Source organism: Pinus tabuliformis, chromosome 3_1 (genome assembly GCF_031772625.1).
Source record: "Pinus tabuliformis cultivar Carrire ecotype Pingquan chromosome 3_1, CPIR1, whole genome shotgun sequence".
NCBI classification, from domain to species: Eukaryota; Viridiplantae; Streptophyta; class Pinopsida; order Pinales; family Pinaceae; genus Pinus; species Pinus tabuliformis.
This window is the reverse complement of record NC_142301.1, coordinates 726,018,827-726,042,708: the sequence shown is the minus strand read 5'-3', so window position 1 is coordinate 726,042,708 and position 23,882 is coordinate 726,018,827. Positions and strand designations below refer to the sequence as shown.

Here is a 23,882-nt window from a genome sequence, read left to right as displayed (position 1 = left end):
CCAAGAGATACAGCCTCCTAAGAGAGATTTAGAGCTGGTGCAAAGTTGGATTCATCTTTATTGATCAAAAGAAATGTTACATTCCAAAAACTGTCCACAAGGAGAACTTGAAAATGTGCTGAAAGCAAAGCTAATCTACTGCCTAAAAATCGAACTACAAAATGACTACAAAATGAATACAAAATGACTATCTGAAATGAGGCCCTAAGCCCTCTTATTTATACAAATTGAGGACCCCAACAGTCCTTCTAAACTTTAGGGACTCGACTGCCCAAAACTTGCAGTTAATAGCAGTCCTACTTGACTTGCTTGGCTGCCCTTGTGGTAATTGATTTGGTGGCCCTTGAACTCCGAGTTGATGGTGGAGAATTCAAGGTAAGGGCCCATAAATGAAGGGGACACCTTCCTACAAATCCTCTCCCTTGTTCTCCCACGAATTTGGCTGCCAAGTGCTCATTAAAACCTTCAATTTTGTCTCCAAATTGACCAAAAAGGCTACACAAAGCACACATTAGACTTGTTGGCATAATGACTAACCCAATTCACTCTATTAGCATAAATATAATCAAAAACATGCAATAAACTAATGAGAATGGTGGATTAAGTCAAATTAGGAGGTTGAATGAGCCCATATAATTATTCATTTTTGGGGCTCATCATCACCCCCCTACTGAAAGTGTTGCTCATCCTCTGAGCAACCAATCTATCACCTCATCTTTGATGGCCTTGGTGGCCTCCCTGTCATGCTAAGCTTCTGAAGTGATGTCCTTTTCTCAGTCATGAAACCATGCTTTTCTCTTTGCTTCTTCCCACTGCCTGTGCTCCTTTTCCTAGAGAAGTTTCAGTTTTGGTATGATTATGCAAGTATATTCAATCAGATGGTGGCAATGGTGGTGAAAGGAGATGAAACCAGTGGAGGATGGAAGAAAAGAGTGGTTGCATGCCTCCTCAATAGACTTCAAGCTTCAAATCCCTCTCCATAATCGATTCTGGCCTGCCCAAAGGCTCTACAGGATGTTTCTGGTAGCAATACAGAACTTCCAGTAGAAGTGTTATAGACATTTTTGGGCACTGCAACCCCAAGCATAAAATTTCCATAAACCAAGGGCTCCTAAGTCCCTAAAAGTATTGTTCTAACCCCTAAAGGAACAAGGTCAACTGATTACAACTTCTCCCAAAAGTTCTCCATGAAAAACTGCTCAGAACTGGTCAAAACAGGATCATTTCACTTGCTCCATAGGCTAGGTGCGTTGCATCTCACCTAAGTACACTCTGTGGGTGCGTTGCATTTCAAAATCCCTTCTATGGGGTGCGATGGGCGAGAAGTGACAAATGGCAGTGTCAATCCGCGAGGTGGAGAGGCATGGAATCTTCCAGAAACTTCTCCTGTGACACTTGCCTCTCTGAATTCGACCAAGGATGAGTAAGAGATCATCAATCTCCAAGTGGAAGCAAGAACTATCAGAGGGAAGACACTAATCAAATCACAAGCTGACTCATCTCCCTTACAAATATCTATATATGGATCCCTCCTCCCATAGATCCACAGGCTGGAATTTTGCATCTTGTAAGGAATTGTTGTTGGTTTCTTGAGGCAACATCATAGTGTTGGGTGATCTAAGCTTTGCATGAGGTGAAGAAGGGCTTACTTGCTGAGAGGATGATGCTGGGTCAGAACAACTGGTTGTAACTCTCTTGGTTCTTTCTTGATTATCAATAAAAGCTATTCAAGTTTTCCTCCATACTCTTGTGTCATTTATGTTTTATGCATTTGTATGGTCAATTTACATCTGATCCTAGATTGTTTATGATAATAGATCCATGTTCTTGTATAGTGTTATGCTACTTTGATTCTAAAGGTACTCTGTGAATTTGGGTGTACAAGGAAGCAAGTAGCAAAGGATTATCAGAAGAGAGAGGAATCGAACTAGGAGCCAAGCGCAAGACAAAGGTTGGTCTCTTTTATTCTTCTCTCATCTATCTTTCATAAAGGAAAACGAAAGTAGTTTTACTTTGTTTGTTTCTAAGGTAGCTACCACACCTTAGTGGGATTAGCAGTTCTGCATAGACACTTTTCCCTGTAACAAAATGGCGACTCCGCTGGGGATAGACTAGGTTGTTTGTTAATCTACATTTTATAGAGTTCAGGCTTCTGTGATCCATATCAAGTTTGGGAGAGATTTTTCGGCGAAAATCACATGGAATACCATTTGTCGACGCATTTCGAACCAGCAAGTGTGGCTCATTGTCAGGACAAGTTGAAGAAACAGATCCAGCTTTGCGTGTTAAATAGACTGAGTAGGGCCTCCAACAACGATCTAGATTAACGGCTAGCTTTGACTCAGGGACAGTCAAAAGTCAAATTAATTATTTAAATGACCATACCTGTATATAAATAAATAAATATATTAAATGAAATAATTTAAGAAGGGATTTATGTTAATAAATAGTTAAAATATATAATTTAATAAATAAAATTATTATTAGAAAGGAATTAGTTAAAACTTATTTTTAAATAAGGTAAATCTACTACATAATACAAATAAGTGAATAATAATAATTATAGTCTCGTTAGATAAAAATCTATATAAAATAAAAATAAAAACAACATATAAGAGTTAGTTGTGAAAGAAACAATAAAAATAAGAAAATAACATGCTAATAATACCAATAAATATTCGTTAAAAGAAGAAATAGTTATATAAATGACCTTATAGTAATATAATATATAAAATGGGAGTTAATTTCTAAGAAATATAAGGTAATAGATAAAAAGGAAAAGGTCACAAAGGACCTTCAAAATTAAAAAAAAAAAAAAAATATATATATATATATATATATATATAATAAAAAATAAAAAATAAATAAATAAATAATATTAAATAAATATAAATTAGCTAAAAATAATAATATCAGGTAAAAATAAATAAATAAATAAATAAATAAAAAATAAAATAATAATAATAATAATAAATAAATAAATGAATAATAGTAATAAATATAAATAAATAAGTAAATAAATAAATTAGTGAAAATAAAAATACCAATAAATAAATAAAAAGATAAAAGAAAAACTAAAGAGGAGGGAGGAAAAAATGACTAGGACGAGAGTGCAGGGACCCAACACCTACTGACTTTCCAGCCATCCTCTCTATTGAGATTGCTTGGTCTCTTTTCGATCTCAAGCGCTTCCCTAAACTTACGATGATGGAAATGTGAAACCTTAGCAGTAACACTAGCCTCCTCAATACAAACATGATGATTGGTTTTCTCAGCATGTTCAGCTAAAGCGGAAGACTTAGCTCTCCTATGCTTAAGATCCGCTACGTGCTCGCTAATCCTTTGATTAATGGAGCGGCCAGACGGAGCCTGAAGTCGAGCCAGGTAGCTTTCGAACTGCATTTGCTATGCAAATGCAAAGTAGATAAATGCCGCTTCAGTCAATCTCCGGGTTTTGTTTATGAATTAAACAACTAATTTACAAACTCTCTAATTGCCCTTGTGGTGGCTCTAGTAACCTCCTTAGATCTACCCCTGTTGTTGATTTACTGATTACCACTTGCTCGGCCAAAATCCCTGAACTAGACTGCAAACTGTGACCCGGAACCCAAGCAAAGTCTCGTATCTGGCCCAACGCAGTCTCTGTTCTATGATTCTGAAATTCAGCGCACTTCCCGAGTGTAGTAGGTGCGCTGCATTTCAAGTTCACTGTGTTACAGGTGCGATGATCAGACTAGGCATTGTTCCTCAATTTTGGTTTCTGTGTTCATTCTTTTCAGTTCTATTCATGAATTTTGTTGCCTGTAGTCAATATACCTCTGTTTGAAACCCCTCTCCTTGCTGATATTCCGCCTCCATTGTGCAAAGAACTGTAAATGTTTTTGTGTATTTGTTGAGTCATTTTCAGTTCTCCTTTGCAAAAAAGTAACGTAATTGTACTGTCGTTTCTTGATTTGAAAGTGTCGCAAGTGTCGTTTTCAGTCATAGAAGAGAGTCTAATTGCTCTTGATAGTCGATTACTCTGTTACTATTGTATTTGATCTGAATTAGTAGTCTTTCTAGTGTCGAAAGCAAGTCTTCATTTTGAATTTGAAAAGAAACTTGTTAGTAATTGTCGCTTGAAAGTAATTCAGATTTGCGCATTAGCTTTCTTTTTATCATTCACATATTAAGAAGGCTGAAAACAAATACATGCATGTGCATTTGCATTTAGACTGTTTGATTGGTTTGATTTAGGACAGTGCATATAGTGTGTGCTCTTTGCTCTTTGTGAAAGAATATTGTCTCTCTTTCCTTAGTAGCTAGGATTTTCATTGCACAAAGAAGATAAAAGATTGTTTATCATCTTAGATTGCATTTTAGGAATTGTACATCTACATCACGCGGTGAACCTGAAAGGCAAATTTCTTAAGCAAGATCAACTATAAAATAAATTTAATGAATCTAACAACGCTTTGGAACATAACGCACAACATCTAGAAGTCTAGGCTAGAGACGTATTCCGGCGTCGTAAAGCCTGGTAACTGTTGTTCTCACTGTTGGTTGGGTGATTCCTCCACTTTGAGACGATAAGTGCCGGTACGGACTTGTGCTCTCACGTACCATCGAGTATATTTTGGGAGACCACAATAGGCTTAATCCTTTATCCATAGGAAGACGTGTCTGTCGCCCTATCGATCGCAATGCACTGAAAACAGCATTACGGAAGATTGACTGCCATACCGTAAAAAGTATTCTGCAGTTTTGCGATTGGTTTGGTAATCCCTCTGCCTAGATTTCCATAGCAGTCCCTTTCATTCATTTTCAGACTCCTTAACGGAAAAGCTCCATCTAAGCACTTGTCACTTCAGGCTCATTAAAATCGAAGGCGACTAGAGTAATCTTTTGTTTTTGCTTGACTCTTTAAAATTGAAAAAATAAGTTGTGTCAAAAGCGTCTAAAATTCATCTAATTCGGAAACATACTTCCCCTTTATTTTTAGTTGGTCGAGTAATCCGCAATCATGGAAGAAAGTCAATTGAAACCCCGTCGTTCACAGAGGCTTACGAGTCAACCGTCTTTGTCTCCGGAATCAAAACTATTACGGACAAAGCAAACTTGTTTAACCGGTTCCAAATCTCCTGGTAAATTTAGAACAAGTGTTCCAACAACATCAGAGACTCCGGTTACTCCAAACATTTCTGGTATCCCTGCCTTTACAGAAGAAGTTCAGCAGCCACCGAAGGACAGTAGTACTGATCCTAGTCTGAGGGTAAACACTTGTATCACTGAACCAGTTCCATCTACAACCGGTTCGGAGAGTGTTGTTCCCCAAACATCTGTCGCTGCAGATTCCATACCTTCTTCGGCACCAGAAATATTCTATGGACCTGACGGTCTACCTCTTCCACCTAGTCTGATTGCTATAGAAGAAATTGTGGAGGATCCTCCATCTAGTACTCCATCGCAATTTGGGGTCGGTATCACTCTGTATCCTTCTTCATCAGAAATTAGTCTACCGCCAGCGGAAGCTCCTGTAGAATCGCTAGGTAATCTTTTGGATAGACTAGAAATGTTTGAACAACCGTCAACATCTAGGACTGTGTCGTCTGACACAGCAACGACAGAACTTCCTGCTATCACTCCAATAATGTTCGCTGGTATACCATCTGTCCCAACTAGCTCTCATTCGCTAGAAGGAGCCCACTCAGGGGCTATTTCGACAGTATGGTCCATTCCTGTTTGTTCATCTGGAATAGTATCCGGAAACTCTTATGTTGAGTCTCAACAAATTGATCCTTTGGGATGTCAATTTGGGCAGTCTGGTCCTCAAGGGCAAACCATTCCTTTAAGTACCGGATTACCGTCATATGGGGGGCAGTATACCCTTTCATTGTCCCCTCCAGGAGGACATCCATATGGGAGTTCACAACAAAATTCAGGTTATGCTGGAAGAACATCTAGCGGTTGGGTACCGATACTACCTCAACAACCAAGAGTTGTATATTCGATGCAACAATGTTTACCTATGTCAAATATACCAACTACGCCAGCTATTATGACGGTGTCGCAAGTACAAGCGCTGCCTGTTGTATGCCAACCTCAGGTTTCTCAGGTTGTAATGCAACAGCCTCTTGACCCTGCGACTCAACCACAATCGCCGACTAGTGGAATGACACAGGTCCAAACAGGTACAATTACCCCTCATCTTGGTCAAACAGTTAGTATCGGACAACAACACATGGCTTCACAACCATGGCTTGTGCAGTACCAACAACCACAATTTAAACAAGTATACCAAGGATCTGAGCAACAAATCTTTGCAAATAGTGGGCAACCGTATATTCAAAACGGTCAAAATCAACCATTCTACAATGGTCATGCCCACCAACCTTACCAAAGTTACCAACATCAAATGCATTATGCTGGTATGCAAAGACCAATTGCTCAGGCAATCCCATCTTATCTTGGGTATGCTTCACCTAACCTGAATCAATAGTTACCCTTCGTGGCAACTTTAGAGTTACCTGATTTAAATTGGTTAACAAACGATCCAATCGCTTACGCCCCTTGGTGGCCAGCAATTCTGCATAAACTTCCATCAGATATTCCTAGATTTAATGGAAATCCAGGTGAAGATCTGTCGAATCATGTGATGACCTTTCATCTATGGTGTTCATCAAACATCCTAAACGATGATTCGATTAGGCTTCGCCTTTTTCAGAGGACGTTAACTGGTCCGGCAGCAAAATGGTATATCGAATTGCCTAGAGCTTCGTTTGACAACTTCAGTACCCTAGCCACAACCTTTTTAACCCATTTTCAGTTACCGATAAGGTACGAAATGACAACAAAACTTCTTACCAATTTCAAACAAACAACGGCCACTCACATATCTGATCATATACATGAGTGGCGACGTCGTCGTAGAACGGTAAAAACGTATGTTCCTGATCAGCGTTTAGCTGAATGGTTTATTAAGCCATTATTTCCTTCTATTACAGAAGACGTGGCAAAAGGGGGAGTCGTCACCGAAGAGCAAGTCATTACTCGTGTGCAATATTTAGACTTGATTTATACTCAGTCTGGCACACTCTACGATAAAATACCTGACGCTCCCAGACCAGAATTTTCGGTCCCCCCTCCTCCTAAATCAAACAATGACTCTCATGCCGGCGATGGCGTGATAGGCGCAACAGACACGAAATCGACAAAGGATACATCTAAAAAGGCCCGTAAGATTTCCAGTCAAAATGCAAAAGAGGAACCTCTTGCCTCGGAAGTAAATGCCGTCTCGATAGATAAAGGCAAAGAAACCAAGCAACCAGGGGGTAAGAAGAAAGGCAAAGGGAAGAAGAAGAAACAGGAAGAATCATAACCTGAAAAATCTTCAACAAACCCTTCTGGAAATAGGAAACCAAGTCGTCCATGCTTTATATGCGATGAGGATCATTGGACTGCAGATTGTCCACACAGAGCTAAGCTTAAAAAGTTCTTCAAGAATTCAAAAACCTCGGCAGTATTAACTGATCTGTTTCCAAATCCAGGAGCAAATCTGGTTGACAGTGGAAATGCTTCCCCATCTCAAGTGTTGATGTTGTCGGTTTCCAAACAACAAAATGATTCTTTGATATCGACAAGGAACAAAGATTACGGGAATCCACAGCTGTCGAACAACAAGGATAAAGGTCAACCTAGTAGTTCGACAACAACTTCGACAGAAGTTGCGCCGCCCATCATTCCTGAGTTGACAATAAAACCGCCAAAGGGAGTAGTACACAAGTCGACGTTTAATCCTCGTGCTAGAGCAGCACAACATTATAATATAGTGGAAGATTTGGCCTAATCGCCATCCGATATGTCGACACTTGAGGTACAGCATAATTGCCCATCCCAAAAGCAGGCTTTATTATCAGCCATCGGTGAGATAGACCCAAAGGATTCCAATCTTGTATCCTTTGATCATAAAGGATACGATCCTCAGTTACCAGCTCAATTAGCTTTCCTCGTTCAAGTGAAAGCCCTCAACAAAACTGTTCATCGAACGATTATTGATGAGGGGGCATCTACATGTATTATGTCAATGAGTTGCTAGAAAACTTTAGGATCTCCAACCTTGTCATGATCTTCGACGACATTAAAAGCATTTAACGGATGAACATATACCCCATATGGTATTCTAAGTAACTTGAAGGTTGAACTAGGAGGGAAAACAGTAGAAATAGATGTTGAAGTAATCGACGGAAACCTCGATTACAACATCCTACTAGGAAGACCATGGATATATGCTATGGCTGCTGTTGTGTCGACCTATTTTAGGAAGATTGCATTTCCCTTTCAAGGAGGGATTACAATCGTCGATCAACAAACCTTCCTCCCCAATGGTTCTCAAGTTACGGGAAGCATTCCAATGATCCATGGAAGCCCCCATTCGCTTCAAAATATCGGAGTAGGCCTACTAAAAGACCCTATATTAATGGGAACTTTTTCCCTTCCGCCTCCAATCAATTTGGTGGAAGTAGCATCGGTAGGAACCTGCAATATGATATCTTCGATTAAAAATATCTCAGAAAATGATATCAACATGGATCATGCGCAGGTATTGCCTCCAAGCCCAACAGAAATATTGTAGCAATCAATGTTCCTAGCATGGGAGGCAAACCCAAATCAACGCTCATCAAGCATTTGGATAGATAGGTCTAAGGAATATGGCACCCCTTCAGATCCTTGGTCGCGAGTGCATGTCACCGACAAAGAAATTGTTCAATCAATGGTAATTGAAGGGGCACCATGCGAAGATTACCACCATCGTTCCCTTCTTCCGGATTGTGAAGAAGATACTCCTGATGACCTTTATCATCCTTCAGTTTTTGATTTTCTATCAAATACTGTAAACACGGTGGATTCTGAGCGAAACTTGTCCAACATTGAAGAGACTATCGCCATAAATATCTCGACCAAAACAGATGTTGTAGAGAATATTTATGTTGGCAAATGTTGTTCTCCTTCAGAACTGGAAATATATAACGCTCTTTTTCGCGAATTCAGAGATTTATTTGCTTGGTCATATAATGAAATGCCAGGCATTGACTCGAGTATCGTTGAACACGAAATCAAGATGTATCCAGATGTCAAACCAGTATGACAACGGCTACGGCAGGTGCACCCCAAGAAAGCCGCTGCCATCAAAGCAGAAGTTGAAAAACTTCTCCATGCTGGTTTCATTTACCCGGTTCCTCTAACCGATTGGGTATCGAATATTGTTCCTGTTATGAAAAAACAAGGAACGATTAGAGTGTGCGTCGATTATAGGGATGTAAATCAAGCTTGTCCAAAAGACAACTACCCTACACCCTTCATTGACCAGATAATTGATGAAAGTGCCGGATGTGAAATCTTTTCATTTATGGATGGATTCTCTGGGTATAATCAAATAAATATCCGCCCACAGGACCAGTCAAAGACTGCATTTATTTGTCCGTGGGGCACATTCGCATATCTAAAATTACCCTTTGGTTTAAAAAATGCAGGGGCAACATTTCAGAGGGCAATGAATTATGCCTTCCATGACATCAAAAACATCGTTCAACCGTATCTCGACGACCTTCCAGCTCATTTGTGAAAGCGGACTGATCATCCGCAGCATTTAAGAGCGATATTTCTACGTTGCCGACACTACAAGATACGACTCAATCCACACAAATGTGTGTTCTGTGTCAGTTCTGGTTGTTTACTTGGCTTTGTAGTCTCGAAAGACGGGATTCGTCCCGACCCATGTAAGGTTCAGGCAATCATAAATTTGCCTCCACCTTCGAATTTGCTTCAGATTCAGAAACTCCAAGGGAAAGCAAAATTTCTGAGGAGGTTCATTCCAAATTATGCCGAACTTGCTAAAGGTTATACTCGTCTATTGAAAAAGGAAGTGCCCTTCGTTTGGGATCAGGTCGCGTAAGCTTCCTTTGATGCTTTGAAAGACTCCCTAATGAAAGCATCATTAATGTACTCTCCTGATTATCAAAAAGACTTTAACCTGTATCTGGCTGCAGCGGATACAACCATCGCAATGGTTTTAGTTCAAGAAGACAACGGAATTGAACATCCTATATATTATTTAAGTAAGAACTTAAATGATACAGAAAGCAAATATTCTTATGTTGAAAAGCTAGCACTCGCAGCTGTTCAAGCAATACAGAGATTTCGACACTATGTCCTCTTTCGAAAAACTACCATTCTGTCAGATTGCAACCCCATGACTTATATATTGTCCCAACAGTTTCTGGGGGGAAAATATTCAAAATGTATAGCGATTCTACAAGAGTTTGATCTGGAATTTGTAAAATCCAAGTCAAAGAAAGCCCTGGTTTTCGCAGAATTATTATGCGATCTCCCATCGTCGTCCAATGATGAAACATCAGAAGAAACGATCGTGGATGAAAATTTGTTTCTGATATCTTCAAGCAATCCATGGTATGGAGATATAATCATTTATCTCCAAAAGTATAGGCCCAATACCTCCCGCTCCGAACAAAAACATATTCGATACCAATCAAAAGACTACATGATCGTCGGTATTAGACTTTACCGTCGTGGTGTCGATATAGTTCTACGGAGGTGCCTCACCCATGAGGAGGCCAAAAAAGTCCTGAATGATTGTCATTTAGGCGCGTGTGGGGGCATCAATCCGGTTACGCTACAGCGCAAAAAATTTTACGAGCAGGATACTTCTGGCCAACAATGTTCAAAGATTGCATAACCGCAGTCAGAAGTTGCCATGCCTGTCAAATTTTTGATAGAAAAACCAGAATACCACCCGCACCTCTGTAGCCAATAGTTGCTGTAGGGCCATTCGCCAAATGGGGCATCAATTTCATGACATGTAACCCCACCTCGACCGGGGGGCATGGGTATATCATAGTCGCAGTTGACTATTTTACCAAATGGGCCGAGGCGATGCCTACATTAGATAATACTGGTGAAACAATTGCCCTCTTCTTTTTAAATCATGTAGTCGCCAGATTCGGCATCCCACAAGCTATAGTCACAGATCATGGATCGCATTTTCGCAATCACATGATGGTCGAATTAGCTGCCAAATTAGGGTTGTCTCACGACAGCTCTACTCCATATTACCCACAAGCCAACGGACAAGTTGAAGCAATCAACAAGGTCCTGAAGCGCATGCTGCAAAGGATGATTGGAGTTCACAAAAGAAGTTGGCACCTAATCCTGTACTCAGCCTTGTGGGCTTACCGAACATCGGTAAGGAATGCAACCGGGTTTACACCTTTCCAACTGGTGTATGGCCTAGAAGCAGTCTTACCAATCCAGTGTGAAATCTCATCCCTCAAACTCGCAATTGACCTTCTCCCCGGGACTTCAGAAGAGGAGGCTCATTTCTTGGAACTAATCCAATTGGATGAAACCCGTCGTGATGCCGCTTTGGCTAACGAAGCCCATAAGAAACGAGTCAAGGCGCAGTTCGACAAGAATGTCAAACTCCTTGTCTTCTCAGAAGGTGACTTGGTATTGCTTTATGACCAAGAATCCGATAAATTGGGGGCAGGTAAATTCAAGTCTTTATGGATGGTCCCCTATATTGTTAAGCGAGTGTTAGCAAAAGGAGCCTACGAGTTAATGGATTATGACGGGATTCCACTGGCACAGCCTCGTAATGGGTTGTACCTTAAGCGTTACTATGCGTGATTCAGTATAGTAACCTATATGCTTTTGTTATGTTTTTGTTTTTGCTAAAGTATTTGTTTTGGTCAAGTAATCCACTTTTTACATTTATTGCAGATGTCAAACCTATTGGAGTCATGTGTTGGATATGCCGACAGAGCGAGTCGTAGTTCGCGGAACCTATCTTCCGCGGCCTGGACCATTTTTGATCCAAGCGGCGAGTTAGTAAGTTTCAGAGGGGTATGTATTGGTCGATCAACGAATAACATCGTTGAATATAGTGCGTTGATATAACTTCTCTCTGATGCCATCACACATGGCATACGTCGACTGATTGTCAGGCTAGACTCACAACTCGTCATACTACAACTCACTGGTATCTACTCTGTCCGAAATCCAGCTATTTATCGCATGTTCCTAAGGTTTAAGATTTTGGAAAGGCAATTTGATTTTATTCAATATCAGCATATTTCCAGGAGCTTAAACACATTAACTGACTCATTGGCAAATTATGTGTTAGATAGACATTTGCAACATTTATAAAAAGAAGCATCTCATCAATATTTGCATCAGGATCATGCAACTTAACCAAAATAAAACTTCGAAAATAAAAAATATATATAACTTTTTATAGTTTACACATAATGTTCTGTAACCAAGAAAAAATTGGTCAAATGACCCAAAACTCAAAACACTAGGGGGCACCCTAGTCTAATGATGCTCGTGATAACAAGTCACAGCCTGTGCGATCATGCGTAAGAACCTAGTCCACCGTCTTGGCACACCAGTAGTATGCCGCTGCAACCTCAAAGGCAGCTCGTCAGTCCTCACATCTGGAATACTGAGAGTGAGGCCCTTGACCTAATCCTGTAATGCTGTGAGAGTTTCTGCCACATCGAGGTCGCGAAGGATAGCCCTTCCAACAACCTCTCTTGCTGGGGCGGTAGCTGGCACTCTCAGGCGTACTACTGGCCGAACAGGACCGACATCTGCATGAACACATGAGTTTTGATTAGTCTTGACAGGATAAAGCACAAGGACATTATAAAAGAAAAATGATAGACATGAATATGGTCAAAGAATATACCAATGGCACCCCACTGTTCGCCAGCCGGTAGTACTAAATCTGGGTCACCTCGGAAGTCCATACCAACATATGGATACTCGGAATAAACCATCTCCTAATGATCAAACCACCCGAAGAAGGTATCAGAAAAGGAAATCTGAGACTGACCAGCATGCCTAGACATATGGTCGACCCATCTCTGCATACGTGGTTCAGTCGGTGGAGGTAAATCGAGTGCAATATACTGCGGCTACATCAGTGGTATCTTTTCCAAGGCGAAGGCGGTCAAGATAGAACCATATCCAAAGTTCTTCAATCTCCCGCTCTTCACCTTGGTCAACTGTTCTTTCATCACGAGGAGTACTGCGTCGCACCAGTTGAACACCTTCGGTTGGAGACATTCCAAGGCGTACTGCATATAAGATTGGTTGGCCACATGAAGAGCCGCACCACCAACCATCCTACCAAAAGTGAACAGAATAGTCCTCAGGGACCTGTCAGTGACATCTCGGATGATGATCTTGCCGTCTTTACTCGGCTGAGATCCCTCTCTGCAATACCTGCGAACATAATCTCTCACAGATTCACCTCCTCGGGCCGAACCTGATAAAGAGATGGGGGCACCCCACCTCGATAAGCCGGTCAAAAAATAGATGTCCACTACAGTCAAGGGGATGGATTTGCCCCTAATCTGGAACACCTGGCTGGTAGGATCCCAAGCATCGAGCAAATACTGCAACAAGTTGATTTGTTGTCTCATGCTAGAAATGTGGAAAAACTTCAGCAAGCCACAGTTCTGCAGTGCGTTTACTGTAACCGGATCATGTAAAGCAAGCATGTCCTCTTCTTCATGCTCACGTTCTCGCCATGTAATAGTCATCTTGCTCCAAAAATCTTTGAAAAAAAACAAGAGAAGTGTTAGATCCTGATTTGGTGAGAAACAGACAAAATTTTCATCAAAAACTATGCATAAATTTCCTTCCTTGCGCTCATCGCACCTACAGTAGTGTTCTGGGTGCGTTGCATGTCAATTGGCCAGTAGACAGGCTAACATCCAATGCACCTTTCGATACACAAGGGGTGCGCTGAAGCCAGGGCAAGTTTTTCAAACCCCAGAGGCTCAGAAAAACCAGAAATCAAGCTCAGTATCCAAAATGGAAAGCATGAAATGAAAGAGCTTAGGTTTAGCTCCTACCTGGTCCAAATGGCGCCGAGAATCGTCCACAGAATCTCCCAGAATCAGCTGATGAAAATCAAGGGAGGAAAAGCACCTCCAAAGCTCCAACAACCCAAAGTTCAAATGAAATGGTAAAATGAGAGGTAAAAACACTTTTAAATTACTTTTTACGTAATTCGAGTAAAATATTAGTGTTCTAACTCATTTTTCAAACATATATTATTCATTTCTAACTAGTTTGATGAAGCGATTGAAAATGCAGTACAATATTTGAAAGAACAAAGCTATTTATGGTAAAGTCAAGAAATGACTGTTGTATCGAGCAGTTTTAACGCGGACTTCATGCTCGTTAAAAAATAAACATAAGCAATGAGCAAATGTTTCCCCCAGCATTTAAGCTCAATAAAAAATGAACCAATTCCCGGTAAATAATCATTGTGAATGTAGTACTTCAACCTTTAAAGCCTTGGTCGTGTTCCCATCATCACCTCCACTCTGTATTGGCCAATCATTCACCTCCATTTGATTTTTTACCCCTTTTGAGGAACAGCTGCGAAGAGTGATCCCACTAGCCATCCTTGTAACACTGCCGTGATTGGAAAATTCCAAACCTTACCTGGAATCAGCTGCTACCCAATTTTATCACTCGTTCCTCAAAAGACGAGTCTCCTTTAAGCTCTTTTCAACTGACTCGTAAAATATGAAAATATTGTCGAGCCATTGGCCTCTCCAGTTCGTTAAAGGGACCGGAAGTGCTATCCCTCCTTTAGATTTTAATCTTTTTGGACCTGAGGGATTATTACACAAAAAGATCGAGCGCTTGTTTTGTTCGGCTCGTTAAAAGTATTGAAAATTATCCCTTCTGTATTGTTTTATACTTTTTCGGACTTAAGGGATTAGATGACGTAAAAGGAAGTTTGGAGTTTCCTTTACGTCCCTTTTCAGACTCTCTAAAATTGAAAAGGACCGAGTTATCTTTGTCGTTAAACTCGTTAAAACCTAATAGCGACAAACTTGTCCATAGCAGACAAGGACGAGTTTCACTATCGCTAGGCTCGTTAAAACATAGCGATGGGTTTGCCCGAAGGGAAAATTATAGAACAAGCATATGTTATCCTCCTCAAGCTTGACAAAAATAAAGAGGTACTGGTCAGCAATGACTGGGGAAAAATTGGGAAGAAAACTTGAAGAAACTTTGTTGGTAGCAAGTCGCTCTTGAACATGACACTTTCACTCCGCATCCAAGTCGGGTTGGGTTGTTTCATTCACCGGTCACATCACCATGGTCCCATCACACCATCCACATTTGGGGTTAATGTTACCAATCCATCACGTCAGTGTCGCCAATATGTTCAAGAGAAGTCACTCAGAGAATTCACCTGTGTCTCACCCGCTGCAATACATTTACACTCCATTCTTTCATGACCGCCACCCTGAACCTTATATCACCATATCGTTTTCACCTCCATTAAAATCATTTGCTCCGTTTCGTGTCATTGATGTGGGATTAGTTAAGGCCCTCCTATGACGGATCGCTTCTTGTCGACATCAGCTCATTATCCAAGAAGTTGATCTAGGAACACCCCGTTCAATACTTTGAAGCTTGCATGCCTCAATGGCAGGTTTCTCACTTCCGGCGACAGGTTTACATCAATGGCCTTAGACTGAAAGATTTTGCATGGTGTTCGACGCCAAGTCCTTTATTCACACCACGTGAATTGTACTGCAGTACCTTGAGGGTCATTATCATTATCGGTGATTCCTCTCGCGCCTGTTAATAGCTTACATCATTGGCTGTAATCAGGTGATGTCTTTCCATGTTCGACTCCAGAACATCTCTCACATGGATCGATTTGTACTTCGAGTGAAGATCGAACGAGATTGAAGACCCCGAATCTAGTTTCATCCATCCGAGCTGCGATATATATTCAGGGAAATAAAGACATCAAATGTACATCGTTGTTGCACAGATAATCATCCAATCAAAGGGATGATGGCTCTACCAGAATCATCAGTCTACACTCAGACGATTCTCTGTCCTATGTACATGAAAATGAATTTATAAAGCTGAGCATGGGAATGCCCGCCTCAGCTAGATCATGAAAATATTATGAAGATAATGTATTGTATTGTATCTTATTACAGGTCTCCTCCCAGCTTGAAAGAACTTCGGATCCTCATGATAAAGCATTTCACCCGACATCAAAAAAGATTAACGACCTCATGCTTTAGGGGGAAACTGTTATAGACATTTTTGGGCACTGCAACCCCAAGCATAAAATGTCCATAAACCAAAGGCTCCTAAGTCCCTAAAAGTGTTGTTCTAACCCCTAAAGGAACAAGGTCAACTGATTACAGCTTCTCCCAGAAGTTCTCCATGAAAAACTACTCAGAACTGGTCAAAACAGGATCATTTCACCTGCTCCATAGGCTAGGTGCGTTGCATCTCACCTAAGTACACTCTGTGGGTGCGTTGCATTTCAAAAAGCCCTTCTATGGGGTGCAATGGGCGAGAAGTGACAAATGGCAGTGTCAATCCGCGAGGTGGAGAGGCATGGAATCTTCCAGAAACTTCTCCTGTGACACTTGCCTCTCTGAATTCAACCAAGGATGAGTAAGAGATCATCAATCTCCAAGTGGAAGCAAGAACTATTAGAGGGAAGACACTAATAAAATCATAAGCTGGCTCATCTCCCTTACAGATATCTATATATGGATCCCTCATCCCAGAGATCCACAGGCTAGAATTTTGCATCTTGTAAGGAATTTTTGTTGGTTTCTTGAGGCAACATCATAGTGTTGGGTGATCTAAGCTTTGCATGAGGTGAAGAAGGGCTTACTTGCTGAGAGGATGATGCTGGGTCAGAACAATTTGTTGTAACTATCTTGGCTCTTTCTTGATTATCAATAAAAGCTATTCAAGTTTTCCTCCATACTCTTGTGTTGTTTATGTTTTATGCATTTGTATGGTCAATTTACATCTGATCCTAGATTGTTTATGATAATAGATCCATGTTCTTGTATAGTGTTATGCTACTTTGATTCTACAGGTACTCTATGAAGCTGGGTGTACAAGGAAGCAAGTAGCAAAGGACTATCAGAAGAGAGAGGAATCGAACTAGGAGCCAAGCGCAAGACAAAGGTTGGTCTCTTTTATTCTTCTCTCATCTATCTTTCATAAAGGAAAACGAAAGTAGTTTTACTTTGTTTGTTTCTAAGGTAGCTACCACACCTTAGTGGGATTAGCAGTTCTGCATAGACACTTTTCCCTGTAACAGAAAGTCCTGTAGCTTCCTATAGAAGGTTGAACCATGACTAGAATGTGTCCGAACCCTGAAAAAATGAGTGTTCATGGAGGGGATGGATGTGAGGATGCCTGGGAACTTGGTAGGGACCCTTCTGCTTGTGTTGGGAGGCCCCCTTTCCGCATTGTGTTCCTGCAACCTGCAACAATTTCCATGGATTAAACTTGTTTTTTCCCTCTCTGTTTCTTCCTTCTTTTCTTTCTTGCTTTTCCTCTTGCTTCTCCTGTGGCTTTTCCTGTGATGGCTTGCCCTAGGTTTTCTTTCCCTTAGCTTCCTTACCCTTAGTTTTCTTCTCTGCCTCACTATCTTGCTTCATCATGCTCTATTTTGGCTTGTGCACTGATCAGAATGGGAATTCTGTATATGGTTTCCTCCCCAGAACGTGGGGGACAGTATCCCTCAAGTGTTTTTTCTTTGCAAACCATTCAACCAGTCCTGTCATGTTTTTCACTCTATCGAGTCTTGCCATAGAAAAGATAATGGGCTTTTTATGGTCATTCAAAACACACATGTGTTCAACTGTCTGTTCAGGATTGAACAAGAGTTCCTCAATTGAACCATGTAAAGCAGTAAGACAATGTTGCTCCTCTGTATAAGGGAAATAAATCTGCATGTCTGCTCCAGGAGAAACAATGTTGAATTTGGGATCAAAAACATCAATTCCATGAACCACACGATAAAGACCAGGAAGGGTGAAAGTAGTGTGGCTCTCATACTGTCCAACAATATCCTTGCTTCTAGCAATCTCTTGATATGTGCTAGTGATAATAAAATCTGCATGATTCATTGCAATTAGATCTGCAGTAAACTGGCAAGAGAAATGTATTTTTCTTCATATTTTTTCCAGTATATGTCTGAATCTGGGTATTTGGTCTTCTCCACAGCATGGGCTATGTTGCACTGAGTGATTCCTTGTCTATGTGAAATCAGAGATGCAACTAAATTTCCATCACTGTAATTTCCAATGATCAGATCAGGTTGACCTTTTAGCTCTGCCGTTACTTCATTTAATACATCCTCTGAAAATCTTTCCAAGTAAGGCCACACATCAAATCGAGAAACCCATTTCTGCAGAACTCCTTTTTCTATTCTAAAGGGTACCTGGAGGATCCTTGAATGTTGTGTTCCACCAATTCTTTCAATTTGTTGATTGCATGTTGTACCATAGGCCTCAGGAATCAACCGAGTCACCACAATAATTTCAGGTTTGATGTCCAATCCTTGATGTTTTATTCTCAGCAACATTTCATTCTCTAATGCATGGGAAAACAAGTCCACCACCTCAGGGTTTCCTGCAATTTCTTGGAGTCCGAAGGTTCTTTTCTAATGAACCCTCCTGGCATGGTAAAAAACTCTGTTTTTGTTGTTTTGAACTTGCCTGCTCGTGTACAGAAGGAGGACTTCGAGATTTCTCTACACAGAGCGCAGAGCTACGTCTCCGTTATGCACACAGTCATATAAAATTCACAATTTTTCACCGATGAGCCTTGACAGTGTCTCAATTTTTCTACAGGAGGGATTTTAATTCAAGACCCTGGAGAAAATCTCGCATGCAGACCACGAAGACAATTCCAGGCAGCAATAAGAAAATGGCTTTTGAATTCATAGACAGACTTGCATTCACATTTTCCCTACCCCCTCAACACGTCGAATTCACCACCTTTTGAATTATTTGCATGGGAAAGTTATGTTCAGGCCTACCTCACTGAGAATTGCCAACCTCGACGTGAACAGTCCAAGCTTCTTCGTATGCTAAGTTTCCTGTAGCGCAGCTTCCTGTAGAAACGCCTGTAGAACGCCCCTGCACCTCTGAGTGAGCCTGATACGCAGTAGAATCTCGAAGACAAGTAAAAAAACTCAGTGGAGGACGATAGGTTAACCAATTGTGCACACTTCAGTTGAGGATGTGGAAAGTGCAGATGAACAGCAGTTCGTGAGTTTCAGCCGAGCCTTCTTTAGTTGCTGCGTGATTTGTGGTGAGGTGGCAAAAACATGTGCTGGCCATGTAGACGGAAGTGCTGCCACAAATCGTCATATTTCCTACCTGTGATCACTCCATCAATCACGTTGAAGGTCAAACAGTCACCATTACTTGTTTCCCAATTTCCTCCTGATATGGCTGAGTGCACGTGTCTTACTCACCCACCGAGTGCTGTTGAACTAGATGAGGGTGGTCAATTAGTTGGCCACCGATTTTTTTAATCCCAACCATCTCATTGCTCATGCTATTTCCGAATTACATTCATGCAATCAGAGGAATGAGTTTTAGTCACATACCTGAAGTCAAATGGTTGCTGTGAGGTGCTTTTTGCTGCTGCATGCATCTGTTTCGGTGGTTGCATGATGGCTCCTTTGTGCTATAAGCTCTTTGCTATCTGATGTGTGGTTATTTTGCTTGTGCAGGTATCCTCTACCCGGATCTAAGCTGCAGGAGTTCGTTTCCACGTTCAGATCTGCACCCTCAAGCTGCTGCTGCTGAATTTTCACAGGACCGAAACTTGTTTTCGCCATTTCTCCCGAACGATAGATCGGATCGATCTGAAACTTGTTGAGCATGTTCCTATCATCATGATGCACCTCCCATAGCAAAATTGCGATCAATGGATGCACAGATTTCGAGAAAAATGGAAAATGGCTGAAGATTTCAGAGATCAATTTCTCGGAAACCGTGCATCAGAATTGGCTGAAACTGCTTGGGTAGGTTACTATCACCCATATGCATCTCCCCATGAAACAGGTTTTGAAACGGATGCACGGATATGGAGAAAATGCAAAAATGGCTGAAGGTGATGGAGGCTGATTTCTTGGAAACCGTGCACCGGAATTGGCTGAAACTGCTCAGGCATGTTGCCATCACCCCTGTACAATTCCCCATAAAACGGTTTTTCAAATGGATGCATGGTTTTCAAGTTAGGGCAAAAACAAATTCTGTTCTATGTATTTTTTTCTTCAAAGCATTCTGCAAGTTTTTGCATGGTGAAAAAGAATGAGCTTGGGCTGTGATGCAGGCATGGAGATGATGGAGGAGGAGTTTGAAAATTGCAGGAGGACTTCTGAACCCTTGAGGAAGCTACCATGTTCGCCAAACTACTTTTTTTCAATCCATTTTTAACTTCTTGTAATTTCTACAGGAACTTCCTGTAGAAAACACAGTTTTGAGGAAAGAAGCACAATGACATGGAAAAAATGATGGAAAAGGGTGAGGGATGGAAAAATGGATGTGTGCAGGCCTCATGGACATATTCCCAGCCTTCGGGTCCTCTTCGGAGATCAATTTGGCTTTTTTGTAAGCTTCCTGTAGAAGACACAGAACTTCCTGTAGAAAACACAGTTTTCATAAAAGAAGCACAATGAGGTGGAAAAAATGATGGAAAAGGGTGAGGAATGGAAAAATGGATGCTTGTAGGCATAACCAATAGATTCTAAGATTTAGATTCCCTTCCAAAATCGAATCTGGCTCGCTTGAAGGTTCTACAGGATGTTTCCTGTAGAAATACAGAACTTCCTGTAGAAGGCACAAAAATTCCTTTGTCTTTGTTTTGAGTGATCCTTCTGACCTGCAATGTCCTTCTTGCAACCTGCAATTATCCAATGGAAATTAGGTTTATTTTTCTTTTATTTTTCTCTTCTTTTTTTTTGAAAAACAACTAGGGCGCCTCATGGAGGTTTTCACCCTAATTACCTGCCCTAGGCGCCTCCAAGGGAGGTTTTCACCCAGGGATCTTATTCCCTTTTTATTTTCTCTTCTTTCCAACCCACTGACTGCCTCATGGAGGTTTTCAATCAATGAGCCAATATAAGGCACCTCCGAGGAGGTTTTCACCTTAGATTTTTATTTTCATTTTTTCTTTTTCTTTTTTCTCTTTTTTTTTTCTACCCTACCCTACTTGAAAAAAGAAAAATTCTTTTCAAGTATAAGAATACTTCCAATGGAGCCATGCGCACATCGATATTAGAGATAAAATGGTGTGGCGGCTTGAAATGCATGCTTTGACAGTTGTCCGGATTTCAGAGACAAAATGATCTGACTTTGAAGGGATCAAACATAGCTGAGGAAGAGAGTTCTGCTGCAACTTAGTGACCGTCTGAAACCATATCTCAATATAGCTCTGATATCCTTGGTCCTTTTGCTAATCTGGATCATTCTCCATATCTTCTTCTATCATGACCTTCACATCTTCCTCTTTGTGCTGATTTTTCTCTTGACTACATGGAGGGGTTGATGGTAGCCATGAGGGAGCTTTCTTGATTTCTGCTTCTGATGTTTTCTCTTCATCAAGTGCAGCCCATGGTGCTTTGATTTCCTCTTTTGAATCTTCTTTTGCCTTTGGTCCTTCAATGTTGTCAATGTAATCCCTGCTTTGCAACACTCTTCCTGAGCTATGGTGAAGATCATTGAGCTCAAGAGGAGTCATTTGGACATGTTGTGTCTCAGCATTGCAATTTTGTTGAGCTACTCCAATGGACAAGTTTGGAAATGGTGGTATGGGTAGCTGAGTGGGGGTGTATATTTGAGATGGATGTGGATGGGGTTGTGGTTGGGCAGGCATTTGGGGTTTCCTTGGTGGAGCAGGAGGCGATGGTTGTGGATGAGCAAGTGGTGGAGGAAAAGAAGCGGGAGGAGTGTTGTATTGGGGCCTCCACCTTTGATGAGGTGCATTCCACTGAGGCTGTGGCTGAGCATAAGAGTGAAATGAATGAGCAGCTGGATAAGCATGGTATTGAGGAGGATACAACCAAGGAGGGGGTGTGGACCAGGAAGGATGAGCAAGGGGACCCCAAGAAGGCATGGAAGTGGTTTGATAGGGGTCATAATAGGTCTGGGATGTACCTTGCATTCCCTGCTGGTAAGGTATGGGTCCATGTGGCCTCCTTTGGTTCAGATAATAGAGTGGTTCAGTGGCTCCTTTTGCCCTCTGATATGCAACTTTGAGTCTAGGCAAGGAAGGGCACTAATTTGTAGGATGGTCTTCTTCACAGACAAAACACACTTCTATGGAGTGCAATGGACATTCATTCTTAGGATGCTTTCTAGTGCACCTGGGACAAAAGATGGCCAAAGCCCTCTTGGCTTCTTCTTGCTTCTTTTGGATCCCCAAGGTATCCAGTTGCATGGAAAGAAACTGCCTTACCTCGCTCTTAAAATCTTCCATCTGATATGCAAATTCATTTTTGGATAAGGTACTGCTTCCAACATTTCTGCTTGTAGCCATTTGCTCCAGAGGAATGTTTTCCTCTTCTTCTTCCCTTGAGGTTCTTCGAATATGTCTTGTTGTCCACCTAAGGGTTCTTTAATCACAACCATCGAAGAAGAGAGAAGGTTGGCTGTGTGAAGCAGTGGGGGTGTTGTGCAATCATTTTTCTGAATTATCTCTGCTCCTACAAGGCATGAAAGGAAATCTTTTTGGTTGATTTTTGCTTCTTCTTTTTTTCTGCTTGTACCTACAAAAACTAAAATAGATTGAACTGCAACTAACTATCTTGCTGAAATGAAAATGCGGAACTGAAATGAAAGCAGGAAAGGACTAATCTATTTTTCTCAAATGAAATTGCAGGAATGAAATGCTAGTCTACGCTTGTAGAATTGAAATGCTAATCTACGCTTGCAAAATTGAAATTGTGGAATTGAAATACTAATCTACGCTTGCAGAATTTAAATTGCGGAATTGAAATGCTAATCTATGAAAGCAGGAAATACCTACTCTACTTTTGCGGAATGAAATGAAATAAACTACTTTGCAGAAGGTTGTAGTGGAAAATAGAAGAAGAGTAGCAATCACAAATACTCTGACGCTTCCCCGGCAACAGCGCCAAAAAGATGGTGAGCTCCAGTATTGTAGCAATAATGTTGCAACTCCTGGGACTCCCTTCTTTACTTTTATCAACCCAGTAGTTCGTAACAAACTTGGAAGCGATGGTGCTGTATGAACAAGTACTATCTCTTGCCGCAGCTGTCATTTAGTCAGCTGGCACAATTCCGCTAGGGGCTTAAGCCAACTTCTATGAGCTCTTAGAAGAAGCTTTTTAACTGATAGATGAAAGCTAACTCAAAGGAAGCTAATCTACTTGCGGAAAGAAACTGAAAGCCAAAAAGTAACACAAACCCTAGCAAACCCTAATTCTACCAGCTAGTCTTACTGAGGCAAAGGAGAGAATTCAAACTACTGGAAGGGATGCCATTACTTCTATGAAGGTAAAATACATGTGTCTAAACTACCTCTACTTGAAGAAAACATCTTTTTGTATTTTTGAATAAGTTATTAGAATTATCATGCATGTGCTTTTAACTGTTTGTGACTGTGCAGAGGTGGATTGGTGAGAGGAAATGCTTGGAAGAGGTCGAGAAGGTTCAGAGAGGGCCTAAGGGGTCCCTAACACCCTTCCAGAGAGTTTCATAGAGTTCGGCTATCAAGAAACCTCATTCGTGAGCTTCTACAGGAAGTCTGCAGGGGTTCTATAGGATGTTTCAGGAATTTCTACAAGATGTTCAGAAATTTCTACAGGATGTTTTAAAATTGGATTTTGGAGGATGGGTGAGTGAGGGAAGATGCATGAATGGATATGGAGGTAGGATAGGGGTCTGAAATGGCCCAGGGACTGGTGGATGGAGTGGTGAGAAGGTGTAGATAGCTAAGTTGGCTCAAAGAAGGCTTAAACAATGATGTACAAAAACTAG

The 23,882-nt window shown here is 41.1% G+C and overlaps 2 pseudogenes; both read right to left on the bottom strand.

The window, feature by feature from the left end:
• Positions 1-17,549: 17,549 nt before the first annotated feature.
• On the bottom strand, positions 17,550-17,993 carry LOC149189336 (sucrose synthase 1 pseudogene; annotated as a pseudogene).
• A 5-nt stretch (positions 17,994-17,998) lies between these two features.
• Positions 17,999-18,451, bottom strand: LOC149189335 (sucrose synthase pseudogene; annotated as a pseudogene).
• Positions 18,452-23,882: the final 5,431 nt, after the last annotated feature.